We start from the raw sequence: 14,772 nt of genomic DNA on the forward strand, positions 1-14,772 counted from the left end.
GGATGTTTAGCTTAAAGAGGGAAGTTATGGAGTCCTTGATTTGCTATCTTCAAGTACTTGAAGACTTGTTTTGTAGATGAAGAATTAGATTTCTTTTGGGATCCAAAGGGCAAAATTAGGAGCAGTTGCAGATTTAGTGTGAGGTAAGACTTGAAAATTTTATTGAAAAGTAGTCTTGAAAAGTAGAATTGATTATCTAGAAAGGGACTGAGTTTCCCTATCACCGGACATCTTCAGCTGGAAATTAAATGACCTCTTTTGGGATGCACTATCTGGTCTGGTCAGTTTTGTTGAAAGAGTCTTGGATCATGAAAGGAGTAAGAAAAAGGAGGAAAACACAACTTTCCCATAATGCTTTGTGTAAAGGGCACCAATTGCCAAAAAAGAATCAGAGGGAAAGGGAACTTAGAATGAGAGCTTAGAGGAAATCGGGGGAAAACAAAATATTTACTCATCAATCAGTAATTCAAGCTAAATTGATGACAATAAGAAAAACAAGAAAGAGTAACTAAAGAAAAAAAGACTCATAGAAGTAAAGGTTAATAGGTTGGAGAGGAAAGAAAAAGCAGTTCAAATACAGAAAGATCTCAGGACTCAGTCATGTCAGTTCTATCAGATACTTTATTTGAGGGTAAGCTACTTAACTCAGTGGGTAGGAGCAGCAAATGCTGTTAGTACTGCTGTGTTCTATTGGAAAGAGCACTGACCTAGAATTTTCTCTGCTACTAATTACCTGTATGACCTTGGGTCACAAGTCTCTATTATCCCCTGGGTCCTTAGTTTGCCAGTCTACAAATGAAAAGATAAGATAAGATGATCTTCAATGTCATTTCAAGCTCCTAAATTCCATGATGTCGAAGGTTAGCAGGTAGTTTCCAAAAAATAGAACTTAGGGTATTGGACTTCAAATGCCAAGCACTAGTTAAAAAGTTTAGAGTGAGCAGATTTCAATTCTTTAATAGAATAAACTTCTTAACAACAAGATTGGGAATGGGCTAGATGACCTCCAAACTAAAGTGTACCTGTTGGCTGGTCACTATGGTGACCAGCAATTACTTACACCTTCTAAATTGTCAATCAGGGTTTGATTTAGTATTCTATTGATTGTCTAGACTTAAGAAAATGATGGAGAAAATGTTAACAATGCAAATTAAACGTAAAAGTATATTATGGTATAGAGAGCTGATTGTTAAAGATTCACCAACATACCACTGCCTCCAGAGTACCTTCTATTTCTAAATCTGTGAGTCAGAGACTGGTCCAAAAGCAAGAATAATCACTTATAATGTAGTTAGTCACTCATCCTGCAGATGGTCGATGTTGAATGACCACTTGTTGAGGAAACTGTAGGGAGAATTCCTGCTCAGGTACAGTTTAGCTTAGAGGACTTCTGAGATTGATCCCAATTTATTCTAAGGGGTGAAAAACGGTCTCAATATACACATTTGATTTATATGAAGGCAATTTTTCTAATATTTTTGCCTAGGTGACAAAAAGAAGACCAGATTATCAGGAATTTTGTTCATGTTCTTTGGAATAGGATATGCGTCTTCTGAGCAGATTTAGGAATTTGGAAGCATTTGGGAGTGGGGGCATTCTTCAGCAGCACCTAAAAAAGAACTGTCAGCATCATACCTCACCTCAGGATCTAGCCTATACCTTGTACATTAGCTGCACTCAATACATACTTTTTTGGATTGAACTGAAAGTGTTTATAGTTGTATTTATGTTTTATGGGTGAAATCCAGAAGCGTAATTGAAATAAATTCTCTCTTTCTTCCTGTTCAACTTTTTAAAAATATATTTTGTGCTTTTGTAACATTAATAATTGATGTAATGTTGTGGGAAAAGGTAAGAGCACCAAGGACAGAGGAACAGTTGGAAATTTCAAAGGACTGTAGATTCAGAGTTGAAAGAAACTTCACAGGTCATCTAGTACCACACCGGCATCTTGCAGATGAGGAAACTGAGGTCCAGAGGTGTGAAGGAGGATAACAAAATTTTAGGTAAAGGGCTTTGTCAGCCACGTAGTGCATCACATCCCCTAAAAGAATCCCAGCTAGAGAGATAGATGATATATAAGATATCTAGGCAGACAGATGGATGGATAGATTATAGATAGATAAATTGACAGATAGATACAGTATGTGGCAAGAAGTGTACTGGGATACAAATACAGGAAAATAAGATAGTCTCTACTCCCAAGGAGCTTATATTCTATTGTAGGGTGAGCACATTACATACAGGAGAGTGGGAACAATAGACACAAATTATCATTGAGCCTCTTCTTAAAGACTTTTAGTCAATCAGCTAATTAATAAGCATTTATTAAGCACCTACTACTATCAGGCATTGTGTTAAGTGCTTTACAAATATTTTTTGTCCTTGAGTTGTTTCAGTTGTGTCTGACTCTTCATGACCCTCTTTTAGGATTTTCTTGGCAAGGATACTGGTGTGGTTTGCCATTTCCTTCTCTATCTCATTTTACAGATGAGGAAACTGAGGCAAACAGGTTAAGTGACTTGCCCAGGGTCACACAGTTAGTAAGTGTCTAGGGTTAGATTTAAATTCATGAAGATGAGTATTCCTGATTCCAAGCCCAGTACTCTATCTACTGTTGCCACCTAGTAATAACCCTGGGAAGTATTCCCTTTTTACAGTTGAGGAAACTGAGGCAGACAGAGGTAAATTGACTTGTCTAGGGTTGCACAGCTAGTAAGTGTTTGAATTGAAATTTGCTGTTGTTCCCCCTCTGTTCTCAGAGAGAACCAATACCATCAGGACAGTGATGTCTTCACTTGCAAGTAAATTGGATTTGAGTGAGTCAGAGTTGCACATCAGTCTCACTCTCTCCTTCAGAGTCACTGGAGTCCAAGGTCTTTCCCAGATCTCAGTTTATCTGAGGCAACACTCATTTAGTAATTAAAGGCTAGATAAGAATTGAGGCAAAAGATGGCCTAGTTTGCCTTCAAAAAAAAAAAAATCAGGCTGGGAGGGGAAGACCCTCAGAATTTCTGGTCAGAACAGAAACAATTACTATTTACACTCACTCTTAGCCATCAAAACCCAAACAAAGTTAAGCTTGGCCTGGGACCTATTATTGGCCATTCAGTGAGAGGGAGCCTGAGTGATTTGAGTTTAAAGGCACAGTCAAGTAGTTCCATTTGAATCCCAACAGATTTAATCAAAGCCTTGTTTTTCAGAGCTATATTTCAAGAAATCACAAATGAAAACTATATGAGATAGAAGAGTTAATTATCCCAGCTTTAAAAAAAAAACAAACACCTAATGATAGAATAAAAAAGTAGGGAAGAAAAAAATCTATTCCCCCAAACCCTATGATACCTTGCAGAGTATAAGTGATCAAAATTCATATTCTTTTGGACAGAGCACCTACATATAAGGGTATGACTCTTCATGTGAAAGGAGGAAGAAAAGGAGGAGGAAGAGGAGGAGAAAAGGAAGAAATAGCAACATTGCTCACCTGGAATTGGTTGGGTCCCCAGCCAGGTAGCCGCTACTACTCACAAAATGTTTGTCCTTTGTTCTTGAAGAAGACCAAGGACTTCAGCAGGCTGATTGCTCTATCCACTGCTTCACCTAGATGGGCTGCAGCGTACCTAGCAGAGACAATGAACCTGCCTCCAAGGCATAAAAAGCTCCTCACCTTTTCCTACCCACTCGTTTGCGTAGAGCAATAGGCAAAAGGGGTTACTTAGAGAACCCAGAGCCATAGAGCTATTTAGCTATTGTTGCATAAACAGTCATCACCTGATTAAAGCCTAGCTTTAAGGAAGCAAGACTTAGATAGGTAACTGGCCTCAGAGCCAAGGCCCAGAGAATGCAGAACTTGGGTAGCTACTGCCTTATTAGGGTTGAAGTCCCTGCTCTTTCTGAAAGCAAGTCAGTAAGCAGCTGAATCTGAAGCTGATGGTGGTGGAGATGACAACTGCCCAGTGAAAGAGTCCAGCAAAATAACCTATCCAGAATAAATGATGTGCCCCATGAGATGCTCAAGGGCAGGTAGGTGGCACAGTGGGTAGAGCACTGGGCTTGGAATCAGGAAGACTCATCTTCATGAGTTCAAATCCAGCCTCAGACACTTAGTAGCTGTGTGACCCCAAGTAAGTCACTTAGCCCTATTTGACTCAGTTTCCTCATCTATAAAATGAGCTGAAGAAGGAAATAGCAAATCACTCCTGTATCTTTGCCAAGAAAACCCCAAATGGGATCAGGAAGAGTCAGACACAACTAAAACAACTCAATAACGACAAGAAACCTATCCTAGCTGTAAGGAGGCCTTGGCAGCACTGACACTGACCAGGAGGGAAGAACACTAGGAAGTGGACTGACCTGGGAGCCCTGAAGTACCAGAGGTCAGAATGGTCTTGGCCACATGAATTCCCTATGTGTGTATTTCAGTCCTGGTATACTTTATGCAAAAGCTCTCTTTTCCCACCAAAGCTCTCTGTATTTATTTGTAGGTAAAAAAGGATTTTTACCTCCTTACTCCTGGAAGCTGTGTCTCTCTTAATTCACTACAAGATCATATTTGCTTTTTTGGCTGTTAACTTATTTTGAGCCTGTATTTTGCTAAGACCCCCAGATCTTTTTTGGACAAACTGATAGCTGATGCCTCCCCCACCCTGTATTTGTGAATTTGAATTTTTCTAACTTGTATAATCCTTTACATTTAACCCTCTGATGAAATTAACTTTATATTATTAGATTCATCTCAATGCTCTAGTCTGTCAAGATCATTTTGGATTTTTACTGCAGGGTCATCCAGTGTATTAGCTATCCCTCCCAGCTTTGTTATTTTCAAATTTGATGAGCATGATGGCTTTATTCAAGGAATTGATCAAATCTTTTTATTCAAGTAATTGACCAAAATGTCAAACATCACAGAGCCAAACTCAGAACAATGGGTCACTCCCCTGTGGACAGAACTTGACCTACCATGTTGATCAAAGTTGACGATTCTTTGAGTAAGGCAACCAGTTCTGAATTGATCCAGTTATCCACATCTCTCCATTTTATACACTAGAATAATATGAGCAGCTTTGTTGAATGGTTTGCTAAAATCTCAGTAAGTTATATCTACAACATTCTCCTGATCTCCCAGTTTGTTAACTAGTCAAAAAAGGAAAGAGGATAAATCTACTAGGACTTGTTCTTAATGAATCCACACTTGTTTTTTGTAATCACCACTTTCTTTTCAAAATATGAACTAATCAGCTCTTAAATGAACCATTCTAGAATTTTCTCCAGAATCGAAGTCAATCTCACTTACCTAGAGTTCACACACTCTGTTAAAATCAGGACACTTGCCCAAGGTCACAGAGGTAGTACTAACTAGAATCAGAATTGGAATCCAGGGCTTCTGCTTATAAATCTATAAGTCTATCACTTGATACCATGGGCAGACTGAGGGAAGTTCTACTTATTTTTTTGATCTGGGAAAGCTTAGAGGTCTTCTAGATCAAAAGTGTCAAACTTGCTGCCTCTATTTAGGCAACTCAGTAGACTTCTGAGTTCAGCTCAAATCAGATTAAAATATAAATGGAATTAAGATAAATAAAAATATGATAAAATACAGATATTGCATTTTGAGTGAAGTCACTATGCAGCCTGCAGGGATCCTTATGTACAGATTTACTGGCCCTTGTTTCTATTTGAATTTGACATCACTGACCTAGACAAACCTTCTCATTTAATAGATGAGGAAGCTGAGTCTCAAGAAAGTTAAGGGACTTGTCCAAAGTCACACAGCTAATTATTGGTACAGCTAGGGTTTGATCCAAGGTCTCCTGATTCCTAGGTCAGTGCCTTTTTCACCATCCCACATTAGCTGGGGACAATTTTTCATGGGATTGGGATTTGCTCTGGAATGAAGAAATTATGGCAAATGACTGGTTAGGGGAGCTAATGAAATGCCTTCCAGTTTAATGGGTATCTGAAGGATTCTTGTGGATTGTAGTGCTCTGTAATCATTACTGGGGGTTATGGCCAAAAAAAAAGGTGGGGGGAATAAGCAAGAATTGAATGGTTTTTATTTGTACTGTCTAGTGTTTTGTTTCACCACCCTTAATAATGAACATACAATATGGAATGTAGATCTATGATGGAGAGGCAACATGGCACCATGGAAAGGATGTTCCTCATGGAACTGGAGTTCAAGCTCTACCACTTACTCTCTGGGCCTCAGTGTCCTCATTTACAAAAGAGGTAATTGGGCTATGTAACTTCTGAATTCTCTTCTGACTCTAACTCTTATGATGCTAGGATCTGAGTTCTCAACCGAGTCTTCTTAATGGTGTTATGGTTCCTGTCAACATTCATAGATAGCCCAGAATCAGTTGTCCTTAAAAGTCAACAAGCAAAGGAGTGAATGAATGAATGAACAAATAAAAGTTCAGGAAGATTTTCCAACATAAAGAATAAATGGTTGCTTCCCTACACCCTTCATTAAGGAAAAAACAAATCAATCCTTTGTACTGTTGCTAGTAAAGATCAGGAAATAAAGGACAGAATGGGAAGTAATGGAGGGTTGCACTCTGCAGGAGTAGAGGGGACATTCACTGTCATGAAATTCCATATACAACAAAGTTTCAAAGTATAGGCTTCCTTATAGGAGACAACCTCCATTTAATTCAGTATCATCCTTGCAGGAGGCTTTTATAAACTGGCAATTGCAGGGCTTATTTTGGGGCTTAGAACAGTAAGCAAATTTGATACTAGTGCAAATCTAGTCTTTACTCTCTTGGAAGATATGCTGTCCGAGTCATGTGGTACGGTAGTGCACATGCCTTGCACATAGTGCTGAACAGATAGCCTGAATAAATGTGCTGAATAAATGCTTGTTGACTGACCATACGATGATATCCAATTATGGGAAAGCTCCATGTTGTTTGAAAAACTATATCTTTGGAATGAAGCACCACCAAATGTGAGATGACAATCTTACACACACACACACACACACACACACACACACACACACACACTCTTCAGGTGCACTGTAAACAAGACCTAATGGTTTGCCTAGAAGTCAAGACTTTCCCAATTTTGTCATCAGATATCTTTTGGAATATATGATGTTTTTCCTTGCTTCAAAAGTTTGAAGAGTCATAATTTAATTAGAATAGGTAATTGTCTATGGATGGAATTGGTTGCCAAGATAGACATAATAATAACATTGGGAAAAATAATAACTCCATCATCTTGGTATTCATGATAGATGAAGAGAATCTTGGGTGTAAGCGTAGAGTGATGTCTAGATTTGGGGACAGTAGATTTTGAAGAGTCCGGAGAAAAGATAAATAGGAGCCCTTCTTCTTTCATTCTATCAAGGGTGTGAAGAGCTGACTCATTTGAAATAAGATGTCCTCAAGAATAAAGTTTTTACAGTAAACACAGATGATTCCAGTGAGGAAGAAAAGAAGATACTATCTAAAGATATATATATATATATATTGCCTGTAGGCAATGATTGTTCAACTCAGAATTTTATAACACAACTAAAGGAAATGCAAGCAAGGTCAGGTAACAAAATATGAATGCTAAGGCATGATAAATCCTGCAAATTAGTGTCAAGAATATCAAGGAGGTGATCCTTAGAATGGCCAAATGAGTCTTGAAGTTTGCTTCCAACCCTAGATTTTGTGATCTTATGTTCCTGTAAATACGAAGGATAAAAGAAAGATATAAGATGACTACTGGGGATGAAGGGGGTGGGGGAAATGGCACAATGAAAATGCAGAGAAGGTTGAAATTATAGAAATTATAGAAGTTTAGAAGTTGTCTTCTGTTTTCACTAGCAAAGAGTGTGATCTTTAGATTGAGTATAGAAAGCAAAAATGATCAACAGAAAACTGAAACCCAACATAAATAAGAAGATGGTAATCCACATTCAACAAATTTAAGTCATTAATCCCAGACAAATTGTTGTCCAGGGCACGGACAGAACTTAAAGGTGTGATTAATGAGTTATTATCGATGATCTCTGAATAATTATGGAGGACAAAAAAGGTGCCATAGGAAAAAGAAAGCCTAAATCTTGTCCCACTTTTTTAAAATGGTAAAGAAAGTGACTTCTGACTGTAGGCTGCTGAGCTTGACTTTGATTTTTGACAATATTCTGGAGCATTATTAAAGATATGGTTTGTGAATGCACAGAATGGGAAGTAATGATTCCTGTGCTATAGGCCAGCATAAATTTATCAGAAATAGGCCATATCAGACTGACTTAACTCCTTTTTTTTTTGACAGGGTAATTAGGATGAGGGAACATGATCACTATCTTCAGTATCTGAAGGATTGTCATGTAGACATCATATTTTGTTTCAATTTAATCAATTAACAAACATTTACTAAGTGCTCACTTTGTGCCAGGCATTGTGCTATGCCCATGGAGTACAAAGAGAGGTAAAAGTGGTCCATGTCCACAAGGAACTTACAGTCTAAGTGTGTGTGTGTGTGTGTGTGTGTGTGTGTGTGTGTGTAAGAACATATATATGTATGTATGTATAGATATAGGTATTGGCGTTGTTGTTATTTTGTTGTTCAGACTTTTCAGTCATGTCTGACTCTTCGTGACCCCATTTTGATGTTTTCTTGGCCAAAATACAGGAGCAGTTTGCCATTTCCTTCTTCAGCTGATTTTATAGATTGAGGAAACTGAGACAAATGGGTTTAAGTGACTTGCCAGGATCATACAGCTAGTAAGTGCCTAAGGCTGGATTTTAACTCAGATCTTCCTAACTCCAAGTCCAGTTCTGTCCACTGTGCCACCTAGCTTCTCTCTCTCTCTCTCTCTCTCTCTCTCTCTCTCTCTCTCTCTCTCTCTCTCTCTCTCTCTTTCTCTCTCTCTCTCTCTCCCTCTCCATCTTTCTATTTCTCTCTATCTATCTCTCTATCTACACACGAAATTCATACTGAGTAGATACATGATAACCACCTTAGGACCAAAGAGTAGAAGGTGATGAATCAGATTTTGGCTTCATAACTTCCTAATAATTGGATCTATCCAATAGTGGAGTGGACTGCCTGCCTCATAAAGAATTGACTTCTCCATCATTGGAGTGCTTTAACTGGAGAGTCTTTGGTGATATGGCTGACTGGATTTCTACTCAGGTATGGGCTTGATTACAGTAGAGGATTTCTGAGGTCCCTTTCAACTCTGAGATTCTATGATCATGTCAGCCCATGGCAGCTGCTTCAAGAGATTTACAAAGAGCATAAACAAAAAACTGGTCTGTGATACTAAAAGCAAGAGACCTTTACCTGGGACAAAACTCATGTGAGGGAAGGCCTTGAGACTTAACCTGAGAAACCTCACTATGTCCAACTTGTTTCCCATCTCTGATAAATCAAGGGGTTTCGAGATAGCAGAGGAGGTTGTAGCATGAAGGATGATGGGATTGGGTTCTGGGAAAACGGGCAGGGCAGCTGTAATAGAAAGGAGGAGAAAGTATGCCTAGAGATAGCCTTTACAAGAAAGACTAGTCCTCCAAACCAGAGACCTTTTTTTGTGAACCACACACGTACTCCAGAATACATATTTTTCATTTCCATGAAATATTCTCCAAACATTTTCCTCCCCTTCTTTTTCAATAAGCACACACATCAAATAAGTTTAAGGAACCTCTTTTAAGCTTCCCAAGTCCTCAAACCTCACTTTTGTTTTACAAAATGTCAGCTGTTTCCTCTTGAACTAAGCACATGAATGCCAAATCCTAAAAACACCTAGCCAGTGTCTTGCCTAGAGCAGCTTTGGAAATACCATTTTATTTGATACCCTCTTTCAATTTCAATTCCACCCCCACTGGTGACCACAGGAGATGTGGCTGATTATAGAAGACATAGATTCAGTGCCCATCCTAAGCTAGGGAAAACATACTCTAGATACGGAATTAAATATGGTTATGTCCACATGGATTTATTTGGCTATGCTTAGAGGAGCTAAATGAGGAAATCTTGGGTGGGGGTGGGGAAATGCTTTTGCATTTGGATGTTTCCACAGTGCCAGGATACATTTCCCCCCTGGCTGTTGCTGATTCAGAGAGACAGTAGCACTGTCAGATATATTTATTGGTGTCAGCAGAAAAGCTGCCATCAATTCTGCCAGTCTAGGTAAGAATGGCAGCTCTCTACATGTACCATTGGCCAACAAAGTCAATATCAAGAACGCTAGTGTAGAAAAGGGTATTCAGTGAAAAAATTCACTGTAATTTCCCACCTGCTACTGTTTTAACTGTCCACATTTATAAATGGAACATTTTACTTGAACTTTACCAACTTGACCAGGACCTGGCATTTGGGAGATTCCGGAGCACAGGTCATTGGTGGGTCTTTATTCTCCCGAGCCTCCGATCTTGAAAATATTCTTTGGTTCTCACTTCTCCCACTCCTCTCTTTTCCCACATTGGAACAATGCCTGGGGTGGCCGTGTGAATACTGACCAAGTTGTGCCTTTTGCTTGAGTCTCTGAATTGTAGGAAAAATTGATTCTTCCTCTACCCCCAAACTTAAGACTGGTAATGGCTTTATTTAAATTGGTGTTTCTTGGATTCCTTAGTGGACTTGTTGGGAGGGAGATGGAATAAATGATCCCATTTAAATTCATTTGTGACTTATTTTCTCCCAAGTTTATGGAATGAGATAGGTGAAGATAATATTCAGTCTAGAAGTTCCCTAAGTGATCTGAGAAAGAGTGAATCACCTTAACTTACAACCAAGGAGTTGACACGTAGTAGAAAGAATCTCCTAACAGATTTCTACTAAAGTACAAGAAGAGATATATTTTTTTAATCAGATGAGATCTGGTATAGTCCAGGAGAAGGCAATATAGTAGAGTGGAAAGAATGAATGAATATGCATTTTAAAGTACCTACTATGTGCTAGGCGTTGAGTCAAGTTCTAAGAATACATATACAAAAAGTTGAGTCCCTGCTCTCAGGGAGTTTAATAGGGAAAGACCACACATATAGGAAAGTGGTAGTCAGGGAAGGAAAGTTTGATCCGGGGAAATATAGGGGCAGAGAATTGATCTTTAGAGCAATTAATTAACTTTTTCAGAAGCAATAGTGGTGTTCATTTGATTACTGTGTTCCAAGCAAGAAGTGCAAAGTATTGAGGTAGGAGGGTGGAACACTGGTATGATAGTAGACAAATGGGCAAGATGACCTGATAGTTGGTTGCAGGGGATATGAGGGTGAAGAAGGGTATTGTCTAGGGTCTGGAGCCAATAAGATACAGAAGGGTAGGGAAATTTCATTTGCTCAGTGACCAATCAAGATGGCTACACCTTGGTCTTGGAGTTCCAAAGATGAATGGATTAATATCCCCAGAATTTAGGAGCATAGATTAATCCTGGAGGTCCAATGTAGAGAGGATGCTGATTCTGGTGGGGAAAAGAGAGGCAGGAAGAGTAGGCAAGTGGCAAGATGACGTATGGGGGCCTGGCTAGGTGGAATGTGAAGGTAAAGATTGGTCCTATAAATAAGAGGAGAATGAAAAAATGACTGGAATGAAAGCCAGGAAACCTGGGTTCAGTGCAATTCAATTCATTGAAGCATTTATTAAGAGCATTTATTAAGTATTCACAAAGTACTAGAAATACAAAGACAAAAAGAGAAGGAAAAAAGAGAATTTCTGTCCTTAAGGAGATTACATTCTATTAAGGAAACTGTATATATATGCATACATATTTATAGTTATATATTTTCATATATATGTTGCTTCCCTGATAAAAACACATGCATGAATTATATATAACATAACACATATAGTATATGCACATATTATTATGTATCTATATGTTTATATAAACACATGTATTTTAATGTTCATTTATTTCAGTCATATCCAACTCCTTGTGATCCCATTTGGGGTTGTCTTGGCAAAGATGGTGGAGTGGTACAGATGAGGAAACTGAGACAAACAGGGCTAAGTGACTTGCCAAGGGTCACTAGTAAGCATCACTTACTAGTAGCTAATAAGATCACTTGCTGGTAGCTATTAAGCATCTGAGGCTCAGTACTCTATCCACTGTGCCATCTACCTGCCCCACACATATGTACACATATGCACACAAAAATAGAGAAGTAAATACGTAACAAATACACAGCTAATTTAAAGTAATTTTGAGGTGTGGAGATGAGGACAGCACCCAACACTGAGGCTACTAGCAAGAGTCTTCTGTAGGAGATGATGCCAAAGCTAATTGTTGAAGAGAGCTATCCATTCCAAGAAGCCAAGACCATTTGGGAGGGCATTCCTTCTAGGCATGAGATACAGCCTGTACAAAGACTTGGCAATGAGAGATAGGATGTCCTATACAAAGAACAAAAAGAATATCTCGACTCAGATGAAAGTATTAGCTATGGGGTCATGGGTAAGTCACTTAGCTTCTTAGAGAGGAAAGGAAATGAGGCTGTGGATAATAACAATTAATTAACCTAGAGATTGGTGGGATTTAATCTAGTAGGATGAGAGGCTATGAAGATCGAGCCTTGAGATAGTCTTTGAGTCTTAGCTCTCTTTTACCTATAGGGCTGTAGCTGGTGAAGGGACTATCACAGAGACATGAGGGACCATGAGAGTAAGGAATCCATCTAGGGACAGTGTGAGTCTTTCTTTCTTGCCCCCTTCCCCCTTCCCTCTCAAGCATTGTATCCTGGCTCCTGCAGGATGCCAGACTTGATGGACTAATCGTTTCAGCTAGTTTCATAAATCTTCTTTTGCCAGGCCAAAGTAAAGTAACTGAAAGAGCTTGGGCACAATGCTGCATTTACATACAAGCTAGGCTCCAGCTCTGGAGTCTTTGGGGCTTTGGAGGCTTTGGGACTGGTGTGCTCAGGAAACACTGACTGCACTGTATACCGATTGTATGCCCTGGAGATAGTACACCTACTGTATCCCAGCATCTGAAGTTACTCCACAGCAGCTGTATCCAAGCTTCTGCCCCACCTACCTTCCCTGAGCTTTTGGGCTAACCCAGGAAAAAGAAAGATTTCTTTGTTTCTAAAATCTGAATTATTAACTAAAAGAAAACGGTCAGCGTCTGGCGGTCGGCAGTAGCCTGTTAGCTGCTGGGGAGTTTTTTTTATTTTATTTACTCAGAGTGTTTGCACCTAATTAAATGAAAAGAAGGAATGAGGAAGAACTGCAGTGGATGGAGAGCTGACTCTGGAGGCAGAAGACCAGGGTTCAAGTCCCATTCTGACACTCACCACCTGTGTGCTCTCAAACCAGCCAATTAACCTCCTGGGGTCTTGATATCCTTAACTATGAAGTGAGCGGGTTGGAGCAGATGGTTTCTAAATCTGTGACCCAGTGAACCTAATTTAGGCAACTGCTCTCAAAGAAGCCAGTTGTTAGACCCAGCTAGAGGACATGGTGCAGCATGGAATTGCTGCTCAGGGCTAGCTTTGCCCTAGTTACTATCTGAAATTCCACACTAAGAGCTACATTCCTTTAGCTTATACCTGAAGGTCTATACTAAAAGTGAAAATACCCCTAGGTGGATGTGAAAAAATGGCTCTTCCCTAATCTTTGATGAATGGAACCTTGATGATGTTGGGGAATAAATGATGACTTCAAACCCGACCCCGGAAGGTGGCTGAAGGGGACAAAACAAGACCAAACTTTTGGGGGAATAAAATCCAGAACTGGGTGGGAGTGAAGGTGAAGATTCATCTAGAAAGAGATAGGCATGGCAGCAGATCATGTAATGGTGCTGAGGCCCAGAAATTCAGATACCAGCAGGTCTCATCAACTCAGTAACTATCCCAAGTAATTTAGACTTTGGTAGCTTAGAAAAGGAAAGCAGCTCTATGGCATAGTGCATAGAGGGTCTTGAAGTCTGGAAGACCTATGTTCAAGTTCTGCATCTGCATACTGTCTGTGTGACCAAGGGGGAGTAAATTACTTAACCTCTCAATAGATGCCCCAGGTAACTCCCTAAAACTAGACATTGAAAACAAGTTGTCAATACGCATTAGTGGTGGAGGTTTCCATACTGGGAGCTCTCCACTTATCAATGAAATCAGGATCCAGACCAAAAAATAATCTAGTATAAGATTCCCATGATCGGCAGCTATACAATTCTGTCCTCCATAAGTCTGTTTTATTTTTTTTAGTACCTTGTCCTGGAAAACCAGAAATTCAATATTGAGCGTAACGTATTGAGTATCAGGAGAATAAAAACAACATTCATGCTACCACTAGATGAGGACTATGGGCAGCAGCAGAGGTGCCAAAGGCCTTCATTTGTCCCCTTACAAGTGTAGCGAGCTGGTCAGTATAGATAAATAACAAAATCAATAATAATGATGACCTATTATTCATAATAGGGAAAATAGGGGAATGCCAACAAGGGTCAGATATAGTGAGAACTTTGTATACTCCAGATTGCTAATGGTGTTTTGGATTCTGCAGTGATATCACTGATGGGTTAGCACCTCAGTCAGTAAGAGTCAAAGAAAATAGATGGGTTGGCATAGTTTTACAAGATGGTTCTACTTAAAACTGTTGTAATGATCAACTTAACATGGAGAATATTGAAACAAATGGTGCTCTTTTGTATTCTGGTACCACAGGAAGACAAGATACACCAGAACAAATCAGGAATATCAGTAGTCTACTTGCTAGAATCGCTTTGGTCCAGATGGCAGTGACCTCCAAAGTGGGCAAACCACAAACTCACATGAGGGAGACTGAAGTCATGAATATATTTGTTATGTGCCAGCACTATTTAATAACAAAACT

This window comes from Notamacropus eugenii, chromosome 3 (assembly GCF_028372415.1).
Source record: "Notamacropus eugenii isolate mMacEug1 chromosome 3, mMacEug1.pri_v2, whole genome shotgun sequence".
Taxonomy (NCBI): domain Eukaryota; kingdom Metazoa; phylum Chordata; class Mammalia; order Diprotodontia; family Macropodidae; genus Notamacropus; species Notamacropus eugenii.